Raw genomic sequence first — 8435 nt, 5'->3', positions numbered from 1 at the left:
ATATATATATATATATATATATATATATATATATATATATATATATATATATATATATATATATATATATATATTATTCATACAACTATTATATACTATATAAACTATACTTATTATTTTTAGGAGTATAAAAGGAATCAAATGCAACTAAAAAATAAACATGTAAAGAAAACTTCCCATCATGTTCCCATATTTGAAAATCATTGTTTTTCTTCATTTAAAAAAAAAAAGATAAACTAAAAAGGGAAAACCAAAAAGAAAAAAGAAAAAAGAAAAAGAAAAAGAAAAAAAGGCAATAGAAATTGAACAATAGTGTGGTTTAAGAGTCCGGAACCGAAATGTTGTGTTTTTGGACTCAAAATACTCTTTTAGGTGGAAAAAAAATTTAGTTACCAAAATATATAAAACGCGGTTAAAAAAATTGTTGAAGGCTGCATCCTTTTTTACAGTGGATTATCAATGACAATGTAGAAAACGTTTGGTCCCACTATCTATCTTCCCACACGCTTCCCACTGCAAATCCCACTGCAATTCTGGGACTTTTCATAGATAAGTCCTTTGCTTAATACAATACAAGTTGAATTTGAAGGAAAAAAATTGAAAGTAAAAATTATATTTGCACATATAACATACATCTTATGGGTTCACTAAATTAGAAAAATACGCAAGTTCTCAAAATTGGTAAATTAAATATTCTATGTTAGAATCTCAAACTCAAACTCATAAGTTCATATGATGAATTTCACGTAAAAAAGTTCTAAGTTTTATGAATTAAAATTGATATTTCACGTAAAATACTTCTCAAATTGATGAAGTAGAAATGCTCTATTTCAAAGTAACGAACTGAATTCTAAAGTCTACAGTGATTTACAAATTACTTAAATTTTTTTTTTAAATAGTCCAAATAGCCTAATTATTCATTTGTTTCGGTTTACCCTTAGGTAAATTTCAGTATAAGAGATTATTACTGTGGAGTCAACATAAAAACTGCACTCCTTATTCTGACAAAACATTAATGATAGCGGTATATTATAATTTAAAAAGACTCTTGGAGATTGTTGTGGTCCAAAGAATCTTACAATAGTTATAGTCATCAACTCATCATTAATTTGACTGGGTTAGTTGGTCACGTGATTAAGGGATTATTAGAATTCAATTAAGTCAACTTAACCTTTCAGTCAAAAACTTTTTTAACAAAAGTGATAATAAAGACAAGTAGACTGTCAACCCACACAATACTTTTCTCTCTCTTAGCTTCTCTATAAGATGAACTCCCAGCCCGTGGAAAACCAAAATATTATTCCTCCAAAATCACAGGACATAGTCCATCCCAACTCATTGCAAAATGATTTGAAAAAGTTAACTTCCTTTAAAGACAAATTGATAGAATCAAACGCACTGGATTTTGCTCCTACAATAGAGCAAGATGATATGCTCTACGCAACAAACTCCATGGAAGAAAAGGAGCTTGTGCATGATCCAGAAGATATCTCAATAGGAGTTATAAAAATTTAATTTTCAACGGAGGATAGACAGCGCATCTATGAACCATGGAAATATTCTATCATAATCAAACTAGTTGGAAAACGTATGCTACATCATTATTTAAAGAGGAAAATTTAAGATCTATGGAATCTAACGGAAGATTTCTCACTAAATGATCTTGGAGAAGATTATTATATCATCCAATTCAAAAAGAAAGAAAACATGGATAAAGCTATCCACCTAGTCCCATGGTTCATAAATGGCCATTTCCTGTCCATCTCCAGATGGAAACCTAACTTTGTGGCTAAAAATGAAAAATTGACTACCTCCGCTGTATGGATTAGGCTTCCTCAATTGCCAACAGAATTTTACGATGGTAAAATCCTGGAAAAAATTGGAAATGCAATTGGACGCCTACAGAAAATTGACACATGTACATCAACAACCCTAAGAGGTCGATATGCAAGGATTTGTGTTGAAATTCCTCTAGAAATCCCACTCCAACCCTACTTATTTGTTGGACACCACAAGCAATACATTCACTATGAAGGGGAAGATTTCCTTTGCAAAAACTGTGGTCGATTTGGTCACACAATGAGACAGTGCAACTATATCAAGAAGCAAAGCAACAATCCTCACCATGCAGGACAAGTGCATCAACCTACAACTACAAAGGGAGTTAATGAAGCAGAATGGATAACTGTTTCATTCAATAAAAGAAAAAATCAAGGTAGAAAAATTCCATCTCAACCTGCCAACACCCAAGCAAAAGGCAGTAATGGTCAAGGTATTTTGGTTAAACTATTCAACGCTAATACAGGTAAGTATTTGGATACTCAAATGCTTCAATATAAAACTAAAGATCATCCCATTTCTATTCAACCCCCAAAAGTTAATACTCAACCTATCACTGCAAAAGATTAAACCACTACTCTAAACAAAAACCACTTCTTTGTCAATAAGCTAACGGTTTCGCCAAAAACCACTATGGCTACTACTAATTTTCTTTGTAATAATAAATTTACTCAATTAAGTGATGACTTGCCATTTGGAGAAAATGACACTTGTATGAGTGATTCCAACGTTGCATCAAATGATACCAACATTTTAGATACAAACAATGCCATGCAAAATGGCACCTTAACGGACACTTCTAACCCTCCTATTAATCCTACCCCTACTACCCTAAACCCTCACCTAATACAAAAATCTTTCCAAAATCTTGTGTTATCCGAAGGATCTCAATAAAATCCTTCCTTAAGATATGGCAAGATCACTATCCCTCCGCATGTTGGCCAAATGGCAATGGACATAGAAAAAGGAAGCCAAATGGCCACACCCTTAGAAAACCAATCAATTATCCTATTAATCTAGATATTGAGCAACCAAAAGACACAGAATTGGAAGACTCAATCATTGACTCTTCCACCAATCTGGTGCCTCCCTCCATTACCACTAACCCCACGCCTACTAGCAGTTCATTAAATACTTCTTACCCCACCCAAAATGCCAAGGATTCCTTCATCCTTACGAAGGAGGAACCACCTAATTCAAATCCTGCGCCAATACAGACCCCCCCAATATGGAAAACATTTCACCCCTTCACCCTCAGGAACAACCTCTGATAATTTATGCCCAACCCTTCCCCCCTCCCAAGCATAAGACTACCGCCCTACTAGTTGGATGGAGCTAGGCCTCATGGACCATGCAATATCCTTCACGGTCCCAATAAACGGTCAAGAGGCAATAGTAATCCTCCACAACACCCAATACCTAGCACAACTCATAACGGAGGGAATGAGGTTGGCTATAAACAACTATCTCAACCAAGTTTGGCTAAACAACATCATTCATCCAATGGCTCCATCATTAAATCCTCAAATGGCTCAGGTAATGAGAGAACAATGGAGCATGCCACCCCAGTTCAATCCCATAAACCCTCAAAATGCTCCCTTGGACCTTCCCTTCTTCCCCTTGGAGATGTACACTCATCTCAATCCCATCTTTCTTCCTTGGGACATTAACCAGGGGAATAAAGAGATTCCAAACCCACCTCTACCCCCTCCAGTACCCCCAGAACATCACCAGGCAGACCCAGTACCCGGTCAAGTGGAAGTAGAAATGGAGGAGGACGATGTCCCTCTAAACCTACACTTAGGGCCAGTCGTAGAACTCTCAAACCTAGACGGAATAAAAATCTTTGTCTTCACGGAGAGGCATGAGAAGAGGCATGTGCTCAGCTGCCCGTTAGCCCTATACAAGTGCTCGATGGACATCCGTCCTCCACACGATCCTACAGTGGGCAACAAGGCGATGATCTTAGTACCTTCGATGAGAACAAACCCTGTCCTACTGGGAGGGGTAAGGGAGAATGGAGAGATGGACAACCCTGAAGCTAATCTATTAATGAATCGTCCTACAAATTTTATAATATGGAATATAAGGGGAGGGAACAATGAAAATTTCAGGAGGAATTTTCGGGAAATGGTGGACCTGCATGGTGACATTGTTGGAAACAAGAATGGTTAACCATGCAGCCATGCTTAATGACTTTGGGTTCACTGAGATGATCGAAGTTCCTTCGGAGGGTCAGTCAGGAGGCATGGTTATGATGTGGAAAGATGAAGTAATCAATGTTTAAAATACAGTTCGTAGGAACCAGAAAATTCATACAACCAGAGAGGTACTTCCCATACGTAAACCTTGGTTTTTTACATCCATATATGCTAGTACTTCTGTTTATAACAGAAATATAATGTGGGAACATCTAGAAAATATTAGCAACTCTTATAAAGGGCCTTGGCTAGTAGGGGGCGACTTTAATGATATTCTAGCCGCTAGTGAAAAATTTGGTGGTAAACATATTAAAGATAGTAGAGCTAGATACATATGGTCAAAAATCAATAAGTGTAACTTGCTCGATCTAGGCTTTAAAGGTAGCAAATATACTTGGACAAACAATAGCCATAATGCTGATACCCAATTTTTTCCTATATATTTTTAATATGAAAAATAACTTCAAAATAGCACATATATGCATACATAAGCATGTCCGAGTATTTATTATTTTTCTGTAATTTTTAAAGGTTTAAATTGATTTATTTTCCCCTTTTTATCCATAAAATCCCCGATAATTATTTCCATATCTTGAGAATTCTTCTATTGGATTTTTTATATTTATGCCAAAATATGGCTAAGGAAATTTTTATATATTTTTACAATTATATTTAGTATTTTTAAAGCTAAATTGCACATAATTGCAATATTAGCCATTTAAGGTTTAATTATGTTTTATTCGGATAAAGTTGGATCCTGTATTTTTAGATTGTTAATTATGTACTATAAATCACATTATTACTTTAATTTTTTTTTTTCAGAAAATATTTACTATTTTTTTTATAGATTAAAAGGGAAAAACTGGCTATTTAAATAACAGCCCATTTGTATTTCGATTGTAGTCTAAATCAAACCCCAATCTCCTAGCCCAGTTTTTAATTAAAACCGGACCCCAACCCAATTGAAAAGCCACCGGACTAAGCCCAAACCCGGATCCCCACCTATCCCATTCAATCGGGACCGTTGATCATTCAGATCAACGGTCCCCAGCTCCCCTTCCTAAATTAAACCCAAACAACCCCCCCAAACCCTCTCACTTCTCCACTCAACCGACTTTCATCTTTCTCTCTCTATCTCTGGTTCTCTCAAGAAGCTTCTCCCCTCCCCTTGTCTCCGATGAACTTCACTCACCTTCTCAAGCCATCTCCTTGCCTGAATCTATAGTGGTCTCACCATCTACCAGCCTTATGGCTCCCTCCTGAACATGCGTCACTATTTTGAGGCCTTCAAGTGAACCAGAAGTGGTTCACTCGCCTCCCATGGTTTCCCATGCCATTTTCCGGCCATCCATGGCCGTTCGAGTAACATCCGTGACTTTTCCAGCTAGATCGGTAATTTCTCGAAGTTTTCTCACTTTTCTGGGTTCTCCGAAACCCTAAAATTAAAGACTTTCCGATTTTTCCTTCAAATCTGTCTTAGATCTGTGCATGTTATGAACCTTTTAAGTGTTTTCCTTAAAGGTTTCTTCGTTTTTTTTTTCAAAACGACTTTTCATCTTCAACGATTAGGGTTTTTCTTAAATCTCTTTTAAAAGATTTCTCCTATGATTTTCACTGTTGTCTTATGATTTTACTATGTTTAAATGGTTTGTTTATGTTTTCTCCTACCTGGCTCATCGTGTTGAAAACCCTAAGGATCTTTGGTTTTATCCGGGGTTCTGGAGCTATCCTGGTTTATTTGTTTATATGCCTATTTTGATTGGGTTCTTTATGGTTAAATCATTTTTTTTTGTTTGTCTTGAATGATTCTGAGTTCTTACCGCTTTTTAACTCAACTTTGTTAAAACCCTAATTTCCTAAAATTTTCCTCACTTGTTACTCTGAGCTTAAATACTTTCTTTACTTGTTTCTATGTGTTGGTTTGATCTCCTTTACCTGTTGCTATGTGGTAGACTGGTTTCTTCATTTTTGTCCTATGTGTGAGCCATGACTGTTTGACCTTGTTGATTACCATGCTTTGAGTAATCCTTAGCCATTTCATGTCACTTCTGTACGCCTATGTTCATCTAGTTTGCTCCTTTCTGTCAATATGTTTGACCCTGCATGTCTGATACGCCTGTTCATTCTTTTCTATATATATGCTGAGTTGCAGAATCATGATTCCTTCTTGATTGATCTTGATTTCCTCGAGTTATGGTTTGATTGCAAGGTTTTCTTATAAACCCCTAATTTTACTCGTTTGATTAACTTAATTGATTTCCATTCCTTTATTTGCTGTTTCACCCCTGCTGAATCCTTTCCTAAAATTAAGTATATTATTTACTTAGACTCAATTGTATACTCTATATTCTTACTATCATTTATATGGTCAGAAATCAATCTTCTTGAAGTTGATTTTTCTTTCCTTAATTATCCTATTAGTATCCGTTAAGAAGTAATTCCTTGATTAAAGGGAAGTACTTGTACTAATGGGATTCTGATTGTGATTATTTCCATACTTGTGTTAAAACTTTACTTGTTACCTTATTTTCTACTCGTTTTCAAAGCTATAAATACCCTACCCTCTCTTCTCTAAACACACGAACAACTGAGTTCAAAATACACACTTACATATTCAAACTCTCTTTCTCTACTACTTGTGCTCCTGCTTTGTCTAGCCGGCTGAAAGCCAAGGCTAGACTGTGGAATTCTGATTGCTTTACTTTTCTTTTCCTGCACTTTGCTTCTTCAACTGGTATGTCCCTAGTTTAAATTCTGAAACTCAAACCTATGTGTTCCCTTGTTGTCGACCATTGTCTCTTTCTGCACTGACTTAATGGCTCATGCTGTTGCACTTTTGTTTACTGCTTTACTCAACATGCTTAATATTCTGCCCTCTTTTGTTCAAATATGTTTACTTGTTCCTGCTTGTGTCCCTCAACTAGCATGTCTTCTAATTTACTTGATTCATGACTAATTATGTGTTTTTGTTTTGGGTCTTCTATGTCCCCAACCCCCTACTCCCTGTTTGTAACTACTGAAGCATGTACCCTTCCCTGAACTTGTTCTATGCCTTTGTTGCTCCTATCCCTTGCTCCCTTTCAAAACTCTTCTGTTGTTCTACAAACTTATCTCACACATGTTTTTTTTAAAAACTATTTCAAGCACTCTCACATGCAATCTTAGATCATTAGGTTCTGCCCCTCTTGTGTGAGCCTTGCTTTGGGGACCCTTGAGCTCCCTCTGAACCTGGACACATAAGGGCTGGCCCTTCCACATTGCACCTACTCTTGGTTATGCAATCTGGGTGTGAGCACTGCCCGGGATCCCTTGAGGTCCTTAGGGAACTTTGACACACCTAGGTATGAGGGAAAGCTTTGGAATAATATTAGCATTTGAGGTGGTTTATTACGTAACTCAGAGAGGAAGTCAGAATCAGGCTTCCTATAGTTGTAACTTCTTATTTTTTTTATTTATTTCTGCTTATGTAATTCAATCACATGGTTTGTAAACAAGTACTGGGGTCGCTAGTGAAAAGGGATGGGGAAATATGAATGCAATAGAAACCATGTTTAGGATTCATTATGCATTAGAAATCATGCTCTTAGGACCTTTGTTTCTCGCTTCAGCACTTCATTCATTAGTCCATGCTCACTGAAATCCTGCTCCTAGGGCAATAACAACACTGGTTAAAAGGCTGTTATTTCAAAATCCTGCAACTCTTATGTACATTAAGGAATCATGCCTTAGGGATTCTGTTTTTTCACAACCTTGCAATTTGCATATTAGATACCATGTTCTAGGATCCTGTTTGCATTTTGCTTAAAAACGCCTAGTTAATTACTAATTCATGATAAGGTAGTAATGTAATAATTTTCATATTGTGATGCTTCTGAATAAAATTGGTAACCATCTCTCCAACTAGAACAACATGCTCTTAGGGTAAAATAATCTCCAAACTGCTCTTAATGAGTTGGGATAACTGCTGTATATCTCTTTACGCCTAGGCAAACCTTAGGTAATAACTTTAATGAAACTGGAACTGCCTTTGTTTAATTATCAACAGTTAGAATCAGTAGGCACACCTGATTCGGACTTCTTTTCTGAGTCATGTGATAGATCTGGTTCTGATGTTATCACTCAAACACCCTACTTTAGGATTTTAAATTCAGACCTTAATTGTGTATAAGTCATGCTGTCTACGTGCATTATCTGGGGAGGTATATCTGAACCTTCTATTCGTTTTCTGTGTTTTCCCCTTTTAAATGCAGTCCTACATGTTTCGTATGTCGCCTTAGTATTTTGCCTTTAAACCTGAGGGTCTGCCTAGAACCTCCTTCTTATAGGATAAGAGCGCTAACCTCCGGGACTAATAGGAAGGGACTGGTAACAACATGCAATAAGAATCGAGACCAA

The sequence above is a fragment of the Nicotiana attenuata genome, chromosome 12 (genome assembly GCF_001879085.1).
Source record: "Nicotiana attenuata strain UT chromosome 12, NIATTr2, whole genome shotgun sequence".
In the NCBI taxonomy this organism is placed as follows: domain Eukaryota; kingdom Viridiplantae; phylum Streptophyta; class Magnoliopsida; order Solanales; family Solanaceae; genus Nicotiana; species Nicotiana attenuata.
Note: the sequence above shows the minus strand (reverse complement) of the source record.